This window comes from Camelus dromedarius, chromosome 12 (assembly GCF_036321535.1).
Source record: "Camelus dromedarius isolate mCamDro1 chromosome 12, mCamDro1.pat, whole genome shotgun sequence".
NCBI classification, from domain to species: domain Eukaryota; kingdom Metazoa; phylum Chordata; class Mammalia; order Artiodactyla; family Camelidae; genus Camelus; species Camelus dromedarius.
In genome coordinates this window covers 19,997,283-20,010,472 of record NC_087447.1, presented here as the reverse complement: position 1 = coordinate 20,010,472, position 13,190 = coordinate 19,997,283, and the positions used below count along the sequence as shown (strand labels likewise).

General features: G+C 34.4%; 1 pseudogene; it reads left to right on the top strand.

The window, feature by feature from the left end:
* The first annotated feature begins 1,093 nt into the window (after positions 1 to 1,093).
* On the top strand, positions 1,094 to 1,918 carry LOC105106925 (AP-5 complex subunit mu-1-like; annotated as a pseudogene).
* The last annotated feature ends 11,272 nt before the right edge of the window (positions 1,919 to 13,190 follow it).

The following is a 13,190-nucleotide window of genomic DNA, read 5'->3' as shown; positions in this document are numbered from 1 at the left end:
CTTCTCCTTCAGGTCTTCTCTTGGAAATTTACAAGACAGATACTTTGTCAAAGTACTTACTTCTCTGCTGTTCTAACAATCCATCAAGTGCTCTCCGTCTGTATCCATAGTTGTTCTGGTCACTGGCATTTGAATTGCAACAAGTTTCTTCCAGTCCTCCTGATGACCTGAACTCTTTTCTCTGTTTTTTCCTAAAGGTCATTATTTGCACTTCTGATTGTCTGTTGCAAGTTCCTAAGCAGCTCTGTTAGTGATACTCAGTCTATCAACGATGCACTTCAAGGCATATGCTCTTCCTGAATCAAGTATTTGCAGCCAAGTGACTATCTGGTTCCAATCCTCCACTGTTCTTTTTTTTTTTTTTCCCAGGTAGGTTGGCCATTTCTCTCTTACTTTCAGTCCTACCCACAATATACTGGTGTAGGTCCAAATGTCAACACATTTTGAATTTCCACACTTAGTCCCATGGTGGTAGGAAGCCCCTACCATATTTATTTGGAGATTTTCTTTTCACCTTAGGTCATCCTAACCTCTGTTTTGAACTTAAGGAGTGAGGACTGACTGAGTCACAATAATGGGCAGGATAGTTTTAATTTGTATCAAAATTACTGTTCTCTTGTAATACCATTGTGAAAATGAGGCCAAAATGTGTAAATAGATCAAAAAGATGGGTGAGATGAACTGGAAGCCACCTGAGGAATACCAAGGGAAGTGTCCTTAGTTTGACTTGTTTCCAATTGACTAGAAGTCTTAGATTAAGATGTAGGTTAATTCTAGTTTGTTTGTTTGTTAATCTAGAAGAGATGCCAATGTTTTTTCAGTAAAACAACCACAAGTTTATGTTTTGTTGCTCTGTGAGATATTAACCAGTTTTGTATGAAAACAGGTAACCTTATTTTAGCATTGCTTTTTAAAATTTACTACAAATACACTAGTTTCTCAAGTGTTGTGTGGATAAGTTTTAACATCTTTCTGGTTCCATTATCAATTAATTTGCTAAATAAACTCTATGACACCAGTTGTTTTTCCATGTACCTGAAAGTCATGATTTTAGCTTTCAGAAAATTTTACTTTAAACATTCTGCTCCCTCCAATGGATTTCCATTTCAGGGTATTCCGGGTTCATCCTTATGTGACTTCTCCTGACTCTGCCATTCTGATTTCCAGTAGTATTGATGCAATGGATGATTCTACATTTAACGGACCTTATAGATTTTCTTTCAATTCACTTTTTAAAGTCCTTGAACTGATGTTATTACACTCCCCAGGCCCCTGCTTTGATTTTTTATCAGATAAAAACAGAAGTACAACTAAAAATAACCACTAATTTAAAGCTTCATGAAAATATAAGAGATAATTTTGAATTATGTGAAGCTCATATGCTTTTTTACAGAGGAAGTCCAATCACACATTTGGAATACAAAGTTAGTTTGGTTCAGCTCAAAATGTTCCATGGGAAAAGTTTGTTGATCTGGGTTATTGGTCCAAAGTTTCCAAAATTAATGGAGATTACTCTTTAGTGGAACTTTAACTCTAGAGCCAAAAGCCGCTAGAAGCAGCCATTTGAACAGCTTTGTATTAGAGATGCAGCATAATTAAAGTTTCATTTTAGAATCTTTGATTACACAGTCACTGGGTGCTATGTATATCAGCATTCAGTTCAAGTTTTTGAATCAGGAAAACCAAAAATAAGTACCCACCAGAAACTAATTTCTTCTGATTATTATACTTAGAATTCCAAAGCCCCTCCTCCAGTAAGAAATGGATCCTCATTCCTGTAATTTTCTCATGCTTAAAATTTGACATAAAGGACTCAATCTCATTCCCAATGCCTTCAATCTCTGATGTCCAAAGGTGGAAAAGTAAACAATGTGATAACGTCAAAGCCTGGATGGGACTCTCAAGAAACTCCTGTTGAAGACCACACCTCTACCTGCAAGAAGCTTTCTGGCTTCCCAGTCTTGTCCCAATACCACTACCTCCCCAGCCCTCCAGGATGCAGGGTTGATGGTGCCTGTCTGAGAGCATCCTAGAAGCTGTATTAACTCCCGTATGTTAATAGTTACTTATCTTTTTCGTTCTGTTTCTGGTAAATATGCTGGATTTACCTTTACAACAGTGATAAAAAGTTTCTTTGTAAACAAATTTAAATTTAAAAATAAATTCATATAAAGAAAACTGTTGAGTAAATAATAGTTCTGGTGGCATATGGTTAGAACAAAGGTTGAAACTCTCATGAGTGCATAAAAGTAACCTTGAGCCTTTGTGAAAATCAAAGATTGATGCTTAGGGAATCTAAAGTAGGGATAATTCTCCATTATATTATCTTAAGATTTTATTTTTGTTTTCAGTACATCCCACAGTGAGATTAGTAAGCAGTATGGTCAATAGAAAATATATTCTGGCTTTTTGGTTAAGCAAACCACAACTCAAACGCCACCTCTGTTTTAAGGAGACCTTGGTCCCAGGGTCCTCATTTAGAAAATAGGAAACTTATCTCATTAGACCGGTGTATAGATTAAATGACATTGCACATATAAAGTGAATGGTATGTAGGTGCTACTCATTCATTACCTTCGACTCCTTCTTGAATAATGATACTAGCTGTTTCTATTTCATAATGGTTTATGAATTGGAAGTAGGTCACAATTATTTATGTTCCTTTTTTTTCTTTTTGGAATGTGTCAGCAAAATAAGAAAAACTCACATGTTAAATCCCCATGTTAACTGTGGAACAGGGAAATAAAAGGCTATGTCAATGACAAAAAAGAAAGAAAGGAAGGAAGGAAGGAAGAAATAACAAAAGAAAGAAAGGAAGGAGACTAGAGATTATCCACTGAAATGCTGCGTGGACACACTTGATGACTACAAGTAAGCAGCAATGGCAGAGAAGTGTATCCCAGAGGATGCTGAAGCCCCAGGATAGCTTTTCTTGGTTCCCAAAGTGACTCCCAAATGACAATAGAACTAAGACGTTTGTGACTCTTTTTTTTTTTTTTTTAACTTTCTACTGTTTTTTATCATTTTGTTCTTGTTTCTAGTCTGTGCACAGACAAGTCATTCTACTTTGGTAGCAATAAAAATAAAATATTTGATTTAATAGTCTAAATATTTGATAATCTCTAATAGTCAAATAGATTACAGAGATCTATTCTATATTGTTTGAGATAGGAAAGAATATATGGTTGGTCAGTCTATGTATTTGTTAGTTATTTTTTTAATTGCTTTTTAATCTGTTGATTTATTTGTGAGTATGTATCAACTAAAAATTACATACTCACTGAAAAGGAAAACAGCTCTTTGAAAAGATGATTTTTTATCTTGTGTTTACTTTTGACCTGTGGTTTAGTTTGTAGAATTGAAGGTATAATTTGTCTATGTGTAATTGAGGAAAGCTTTTATGTTTCATCGTGTGTGTGAAATATTTTCCTAATTCCAGAGGGTACAAATTAGATTATAACATTTCCTAAATTGAATAGATTATTTTCCAATTGTTTTTTAAGTGTATGTATGCACATATAAAAGTTAAAATATTTTTAAACATTTCACATAAAATGAATCCATGATACTTTCAAAGTACTAAGACAAATCTTTATTTGATACTGCTATCATAGAAACATTTAAAGACTCCAAGATCACATAATCAAAGTGAATTTTAAAAATTATATTACTTAAATATTTTTTATTTAAACTATAAATGATAACAATAAGTTTGTTGCTTGAGTTTCAATATGGAATATTTCTAAGATTATAAAATATATATTTTATAAGATTTATAAGGGTTTTATTTTTTATAAAGTTGGGTTTTTTTTTTTTTCTCAAAAAGAAATAAATTAATCTGAAATTTCTTACTTTTCATACTGGTTTATTAACATTAGACCTATATAATGTTTAAGATCATTAAAAATTTAAATGTGGCTTTAATTAAGTTGAATCATATTTCTGACAGATTTTTATGAAAAGTGGAACTGTGTTTTTTAGTGCATCTTATTGAGCAAAATTTCTTAGATCTTTTGATAACCAAAATCCTTTGACTAATACTAAAATGAGTTACTGAATAATATTTAAATTCTTAGATAATTTCCAAGTGAGATTGAATAATGAACCACTGGTTGCACAGCATAATTGTAATTTCATATAGTTTGCTTCTTATTTGCATGTGGTATGGAGTGGCTGTATCTTTGAGTTATGTTAATGAACCTGTTCATTCTTACCACTTTAATAAGGCAGAAAAGGGACATTTGCAGCTCTACCTATATTATATGTATTTATAAGCTGCAATAGTCTGCTAAAATTGTGCTTAGGTATATGGACAGTTCTCAGTAACATCTCCTCATTTCCTCTGTTTAATAGAAGATGATTATTTTGCTTAAGAAATAACCAGTGTGGGTTATTGAGACATACTAGGATTAATAATAATTGAGAAAATCACTGTGCATGTAAAACTGAGGCATTTGCTTTTCAAGGGGAAAAAAAGGAGGAATTTTGCATTAAAGTACAAGTTTGATCCAAAATTAAAAAAGAAAAAGGAGAAAACTTTAGTGTGTACAGCAAGTATTAGAATGTATGAAGGAAGTTAATTTTTTTTTTTTGCCTTGGTTTGTAATATCTGAAATTGAAAGGCTCTAAAAAGAGGTTTAAATGTTGACTAAGTTAAATCAATTTCAATGAATTTATTCACAAGACAATTTAAGGAGATGGTGGGGAAAGACTCATGAAAATTTTGCTGTCAAATACGCAATCGATGCAAAATTACAATTTGGCTTTTTCTCTGTCAAATTGAAAACTAAATCTTAGGAACGCTTAATAAATAATAAAATATTATTCTTTAACTTCTATGTAAACTTCCCACATAGCAGAGATGCCATATCTTATCAGAATAATATTCTCTGCTTAGGTTTGATTTTATATGCAATTGGTTAATTAAAATAAAAAAAGGAAAATATTTTCTCACTTATAAAAAAGCTAAAGCTTCTTACCAAACTTTTATAATCTTTTGTGTTTATTTAAAACATTTTATCACTTTGATTAAGTAGATAACCAACCACTGTTTCTCAGCCTCCATGGTCTCATCTTGAGTTATCAATCTACTCTCATTTTTTGGTTTACCTCAACTATCAGATCTTAAATTTAGAAAAAATAAAACAATGTATCTGAGGGGGGAGGTTTATAGGTCTTCTAGACAAGCACAAAGATCTGTTGCTTTACCTCATGAAGAAAGACATGATAGTAACAATTAGGGTTGTTTGTTCTGCTCCGTATTTTATAATTAGCTTAAAACTATTGTCAAATCTTTGTGGGGAGGATCATCAAAGTAGAAGAAATACACAGTAGATTCTACGTCTAGCGAGAAACTGCTTCCTAGTTCACAGATCACTGCCTTGGGGGAAGAGAGATGAGACTCAGTTCTGACTTCAACAAGGACAAGTGGGAATTTACAACGGAGGAGCAGGGTGGGAGTCAGTGGATGGCAAATTACTGAAGAAATGTCAGGAGTAAGGGGGTTCTTATTAGACCTATTCAACAGAATGCTTGCTGAAGACGAGGCAGTGTGATAAGATATTGAAGGCGGTCAGGTATTACTGGGGATTTTTGCTAACCTGAATTAGCAGGATTCTTACTCAAGGGCAGAGAGGCAGCCCAATGCCCAACCTAGTCCGGCACAGGGCTCAGAGGAGCCTGTCAATGTTCAGAGCAGTTCTGAGACTCAGAGTGATGGAAGTGCCACTGTCTGGCCATACCATTTAGTCCCTTGGTTGTGAGATCAGAGAATGAAAGATGAGAGATAGGTCTATCTCTCATAGGAATCGGGAAATATGAGAAAAATGGGATATTTGGCATTGCTACTGTCTGCCATACATTTATATGATATTTTACAGCTGGACAGGACTGGGTGAAAATTTAATAAAATTTAATAAATTTCTTTTAAGCTTTCCTAATGGAGCCCTTCCTTTCTTCTACCTATTAGGAGAGAGCCCAGAAATCAGAACAGTGCAAAATCTCACTCCTAGCCCAATGTGAAGGACTAAGACCTATGTATGGCATCTAAATATGACTCTGTACGTATGAACGTGTGTATTTGTATATATGTGTATGCAAGTTGAATCTTGCTTCGAGAATAGAGAAATATATAAAAATCCTAGCCTAAGAGTTAAGGTATTATCTGTCCCAAACTAGCTGATTACAGTCGACACTTCTCCCTGATTTGTGGACAAGTATAAAGATAATAAGGATAAACTGTTGTAGGCAACATCATGTCAGCGCCTTCCATCCGTCCTTAAATATGAAAGAATAGCACACCAGGAGAGTCTGGAATGCCTTTGTGCTCCAAATTAGGCTATCAATCTAATTAAAAATTTCAGGGGTACTCCTAAATGTTTACACATAACCTCCGCTTTTTTGCTTTTAAATCCATCCTTATATATTCTCCTTCTCTGACACATTGAGTTGGTTGAGTGAAAAATGCAAAATCACTTTTTCCAACCATTCTTTGTTATGCTCCACCTTGGTTTTCTAACCGTTTCAAAAATCTTTACCTAAGTGTTTACTGATTTATTCATTTTCAAATACTTGTTTGGAATGTTGGTCATAATCTTGCCATTATCTCAAATGCTGAGAATATAGATGTGAATAAGACAGACAATATTCCAGCAGGCAAGGAGCTTACATTCTACTGGTGTAGATACAGTGATAGCTGTAGCTGTAGATGTAGATACAAAGATAGAGATACTGCAAATACATAAACATACGGTTTAAAAGTATATAAACATGCAAATGAATAAAACAATCCATCAAAGAATCTCCTAACTTTCAATCTATTGTTTCTTGAGTATTTTCCTGGACACTTCTATTTCCATGCTACAGGAAATTCAAGTAACTGTCACATTTTTAAAGCCTCCATCTTGCTCTAGGGCATCCTGTGCTGTCCTTATTTAAGATATATATTTATTTAAAAGACTTTAAATCTCAAATCTTATTAGAACAGTTGTCTTTTTAGGTTCTAGACTCTATGTTCATTTACATGAGTACATTTTTCTGAGAGGATTTTATTTTCTTCGAGCCTCTTAGTAGTTTTTTAATTTTCATTTGTTTCATCTTACCAAGTTTAGCAAGATCCACTAAGAATCAGTATAATTTTTCTGTGTAGAAAACACTGAAAATAGAGCAGTTACTGGACTTCCACGTGGCTGCCCCTACTGGGCATCTCGAGTTCTAGTAGAGAATGACAATCCCAGGTTTGGACCATATCCGAGGTCCTAGAGAAAACATCGCATCAGTGTTGTGTTTTCTTTGTAAAAGTTAGATCATTTTCTAATCCCTTTCCCCTAAGCCCTACTCCAAAAAAAAAAAAAAAAGAGTGTAAGAATTAGGAGATTTTGTTTTATGGAGAAAAAATAGGAAAAGAAGGAGAATAAAACCAAAAGCATACAAACAAACAAAGCCTCTGGTTTGATTCAAAAGCTGTTTGATTTTGATAGCCCCAATCCAAAGCAGTAATGGTTCATGGGGACCAAAACATCTTCATACATTAAGAAGCATCAGAATGATTATGCATCTTTGCCTCTCATGTAAAATTGCACGTACCTAAACGGAAAAAAGAAAACCCCTTGAATCCAAATGATAAGAATAAAGGGGACACTGCAGCATGCCTCTGAGGCACTGCAAAATGTTCATTTTGCCTCAGTCTTCTAAGTCTGCTCACGTACTTGTTTTCACCATTTTTTTTAAACCCCATTCATAGCACGGCCATCCATTCAGTTAGCATCACTTGATTGCTGATGGTAACACCAGCTATTTATCTTTGCCTGTTATCTACCCCATTTTCCTTTGATGACAGCATCTTGACTTTCATTTGGAAAATCACCTCTCCTTTTGCTTTCAACAAAGTAATTCGGACAGTCTGGACCCTACATCCTTCCTTCGGTGGTGGGCACTCGATTTTACTCCTCCAGTCAGCATACTTCATTTATCCTGATTAAGTGCTTAATTCCAAATTGCTTATTGATCAACAATGGACTTTTTAGTTTTATGAGGCAATACATCTCTTGTTTGTTTGTTTGTTTTTTCTCAACTTTTTGAGCTTTTGGTCAATTGCAGCCAAAAGAATTCTGACCCATAAATGTACCTACTGTGTGGCAGGTGTCATGCTAGTTTTCCTGCATCATTTTTACATATAATTTCCGAAGTTATTTATATGTGGGTTTGGAAAATGGCATCACCCACTTTATTAACATAAAACAAACTGCAATACCATGCTTCTTGATATATATATTTTAACGCAATTTTTCCCACTCGTTTCCTTTGACTGTCTTAATCAAAATTATTTTATAGTGTCATCAGCTCTTTAACAAAGTGTTTCAAGAATGCGGTTGGCAAAGTTTTTGCAAGCATAAATATACTATCTTTGGTTTTTGTTTCCTGAACTTTAGTCTCTCTTTACCATTCATCCCGACTACTCACCCAGCTTCTACCCTGAGCTGGCCAGTGGAAATCTCTTAGGGTTCTGTGATTTATTATCAATTAATTTCAAGAAGTTTATTTCAAGAACAAATGAAAGAATCCTCAATTTTAATAAAAACCAAGCATTACAAAATTATTACCATTATTTCCAGCTATCTTGTGGAGGAATTTTAGGGTCACAAGTTGGGACTGAAATAAGAAATAAATAAGACCCTCTATGGCCTTTTACCTACTGAATCTGCTCTGTTGAAACTGCTTTCAGCTTCCTCACCAGCCGGAGATAAATCTCATGTAAATCTGTGTTAATAACAGGGAATGAAAAATGAGGAAGAGTGCTTGGCTTTCATATTCCTCATGAGGTCCACTTCCCCAGACCTAAGAAGAATATAAGCACGTGCTTGCACTGTGGGGTTTCCGTTTACTTCAGAGGAGACATTATCCTTCCCATAATGACTATTTCCAATTATTGACTGAATTGATGTTCCCTGAATCGCAAGGAGCTTAACATTGGTCTCATCTTCCAAATCTTTCAAAACTCCATGCCTTTCCTTTCTCCTTTTATGCCCTACAACTGTTTCCTTAAATGAGCTTTAGTATTTCCCAACACAGTTGTGAGCCAGCAGGACGCTGTTTCAAAGGGGTGGACGGGAGGGAGCGGAGTAGTTCATGCTTCCCCCTAAGTATATTAACTGGAAAGCTCTTCCACTCAAGTGATGCACTGGATTACTTCAACCACTGCTCCTCTGACCCCGACACTTCAAGTGGAAGCTCGGCTCAGTTCCTATTAAGAGAGACACATAAAGCTGCTTTTGTCACAAATTCAGCCAGTAATGGATAAAGTGGTAATTAAATTAAGATGGCTGTTGGGGAGAGAGGTTTCTTCATAACAAAATCTAACAGGACTGAAATTGACTTTCCCACTTTCCCTCTCTACCAATTAACACAGCAGCCCAGGATCTCGTTATTTATATCCAGCCTTCCAAGTCACCTTGCTGTACGAGTTGTCTTTAATTGCTCAAAAGTTTGCTAGAAATACATACATATATATATATATGATTTTTTCCCCCACAAGCCTATAGCAGGAATTTAAGAGGTCTTGGAAAAAATAACTTCTCAGAAAATAAGGAATGCTTGAAGTGAGGGTACTATGAAAGGAACACCAACAAGAGGGAATAGCCAGGCACTAAATTGCGTATCAATTATCTTCAGTTTTGCTCTATAATTGAATTAGTCTCATACCAAAAGATGCAGGGATGGCTGCCGAGAAGCTGACAACTAGGTATCTTTAACATATTCATCGGTAGATCCAGGTTTGCTCAAACCACGCATAAGGCCAATGCACAAGGCTGCATACTGAAATCACGTGAGGAGCCTTAACAAATACTGTTGCTTGGATCCCACCCCGAGAGATTCGAATTTAATTGGGCTTGTAGGCAGCCTTTGAATTGGGACTTTTAAAAACTCCGCAGGTAATTTTCATGTGACGCAGAGGCTAAGAACCACTGCACCACACAGTTAAATTTCTTCTTCCTTGTAGACGTTACCTTGTCTTGTTTTTAAATAGACACTCTGTGTAGCCTTAAGGTGGTAGGAGCTTAAAGATGGAGGAACTTTAAATAGGTGAATAGAAATGCTGCATCACTGTTCATTTTCCTGGAGCTTCTGATTCCTTCTTTTTTGGGTAGAGCCTGAGAGTCATTTTTATTTCCCCCATCGTCAACTTAGATTTAGGACTTGCAAACCCTGTACACTAGAAACACTGAGGTCATTATTTCCAGCTAATCTCTAGGATTAGGATTCTGATTTGCTATGCTTCTCAACAAACTGCAATTTAAAAAAAAATTTAGATGATAAAGGAGAACTTTCTTTTTCTAGGACATGATTCTCAGTTATGGACTTCACCATCTACAAACATGAGGTGATTTGCAAGTAAATTTGTATCAAGAAAAATAGATAAAGTTGGTTTCATATTAAACATGAGACAAGAAACACAACCAACCTAGTTTCCTCCTAATTTCTCATGGAAACAAGTGTAAAGTGATTTTTTTTTCCCAAAAAAGAAATATCATATAAGGACAATTAAAGTGGCAAAGAAAAAATGTAAAAATGTGGAACAGATGGATAGTGGTAACAAATTTAGAAGACCAGAGAAAGAAGAAATTTAAGATAGCCAGAGGGAAAGACAGAGAACCACCTGCTTTGCATTGCATTACCCTGGAAATGTGCAAGAATTTGCTGAACGCCAGACCTGTGTAAATGGGGTTAGAGGGAGCTAAAAACAGGACAATATTCGGAAAATCTATTTAAGAAGCTGTTGAACACCTTGATCTTCACCTGCCTGACTCAGACTGGTAGCGTCCTTTTTCCTGCACTAGGAAAAGACTGAAGGTATATCATCTGGAAAGAGTCAACAATAAATAGTTTGAACAGGAAGAGCACTAGGCAGAGAAGAAGTCAATTCCATCAAAAAGATAGCAGGTTTTGGGGATTAAAGGCATGCCTAGCTAAGAAACCAGGTATATTCCATTTAGAAGCAAAGTCTCTTGAGTCGGAATCCCAGTTTGACATGTAACAAGTTCTTCCTTAGGTAAGGTAGTTTTCTTCTTTGTGCCTCAGTTTCTTCCTCTGAAAAAAATGGGTACACAATTATTAGATTGATATAAAGGTTAAATGGGTGAATATATGTAAAGCACATATTTCAGTGCTTGGCAAAAATAATAAACACTATATACATGTTAATTACTTTTGTTATTCCCCCTACTCAGAATCCAGATTAACAATAGAGAAATTTATAATCCACAGCCAGAAAATGAAAGATTCTTCCCAGAGAGAAAAAAGTATGTATGTAAGTATATACATACATATATACACACACATACATATATTCACAAATACACACATCCAGTTCGCAAATGAAATACCCCAACTAGATCAGGGACACTGAAACTCACCAGGGAGATGACCTCACCAACTCACCAGAGCTTCCAATCAGCTTCGGAGAACTTCTTTTCTTAATTTTATGCAGCCAGATATCAATAGATATTTGAGGAAATTATCTATCAGAATATATAGAAAACAAATTTCCACAATAATTTTGCAGTAAGTGGAAATAGCACAGAAAGAGTAAAAGTGCAAAAATGATCTATAATTAATTTCTGCAAAGAGAAGAAAGAACACATTGCGCATATGAAAGAACAGCCTGCTATGAAAAGGAACATTTAGAGAGCAAAACCAGCCCTTGAAATTTAAAAATGAAGAAAAAATTAAAACTCATTATAAGAGGAAGGAAATATAAAATTGTGGAAATCTCCCATTAAATACAATAAAAGAAAAATAAGCTTAAAAATAGAGTATAGTAAAAGAGAATTAGATGATCAGCACAAAATGACCAATATCTGAATAACAGAAGTACCTGTAAGAAAATCAGAAAAAAATAAATAAAATGTAGGAAGTTACAAGAAAATTATTTAGACTGAATAAATTACATTAGCTTTTATATTCAAAATGCTTACCACATTTCCTGCATAATTAATGAAAATAATCCACACTAAGGTATATCTTCATGATTTTCAGAGCAATGAGACAGGTTGAAAAGACACTAAAATTTTCTAGTAAGAAAAATTAATCTAACTGTATGATCAGTTATCATAGTACTATTTTGAGAAATATATCCTATCCCCTCTGATCTAAGTGCCTAATCTGCTTTAGTTTCCATATGTGCATAAATCTATTTTTGAACTCTTTATTTGAAGCATTATAATAAGCCTTGTTATATCATAAGAAAAGTCCCTCAATTTTTTTATAATTAAATTCATCTTTGTGTTTGTTTTCCTTATTATTTATAATAAAGACATTTTGCTATTCCTAGCCTTGTGCCCTTCCATGTGAAGTTTACATCAACTTGCCAAGTTCCATGAAACACTGTTACTAATTATATGGGTATCTATTTAATAAATTGCTTAAATTCAGGGCAATTGACATCTTTAAATATTACAATTTCCTATCCATGAACATGGTATATCTATTTATTTCTCTTTTAATGTCTTTTAATACAAGCTTATTATCTCTACATAAAAGCCTTAATGCCTTTGTTACATTTATTCATAACTATATTATATTTTTGTTATTGGTGTAGTTTTAAAAAATTGACACAATTCTCAACCATATGGAAAGTTTGCAAAAACTGTTCAAGGATCTTTTTTTTTCCTGGAATCTACTGAGAGTAAACTGTCAACACATTGTTCCTATACCCATATACATTATTGCATATTTTCTACAAAAACATTTTTTATATAACCATAATACCATCAAAACCATCACATTCAGGATATTAACACTATAGTATTACTACTAAAGTAATTCTGGTACTATAAATAAAAATGTAGCATTAGTTCTACTGTAGCTCATTGTTAAAAGTGGCATTGATATGGTTATGCATTTTTCCAAACGTACTAATAGAATATTCTAAGATATATTGCAATACACGTTCTCTTTCTCTATGATATTTACAAAGAGAGTTAGGAGGATTTTTTCTGAAGTCAGTGATGGCCATATGGCTTTGTCTTAGAGGAGGTGGTTACGTTTCCCCAAAGTTACTTCTCACCTGCTTTTTGACTTTATCTTGATTTCTACCTACATTTTGCTCTCTTGTGCCTTCTAGTGGCTATATCATAGTAGTATGTTCTGAATAATGCATAAAAACACAACCATAGTGTGGGAACTTTCCTTTA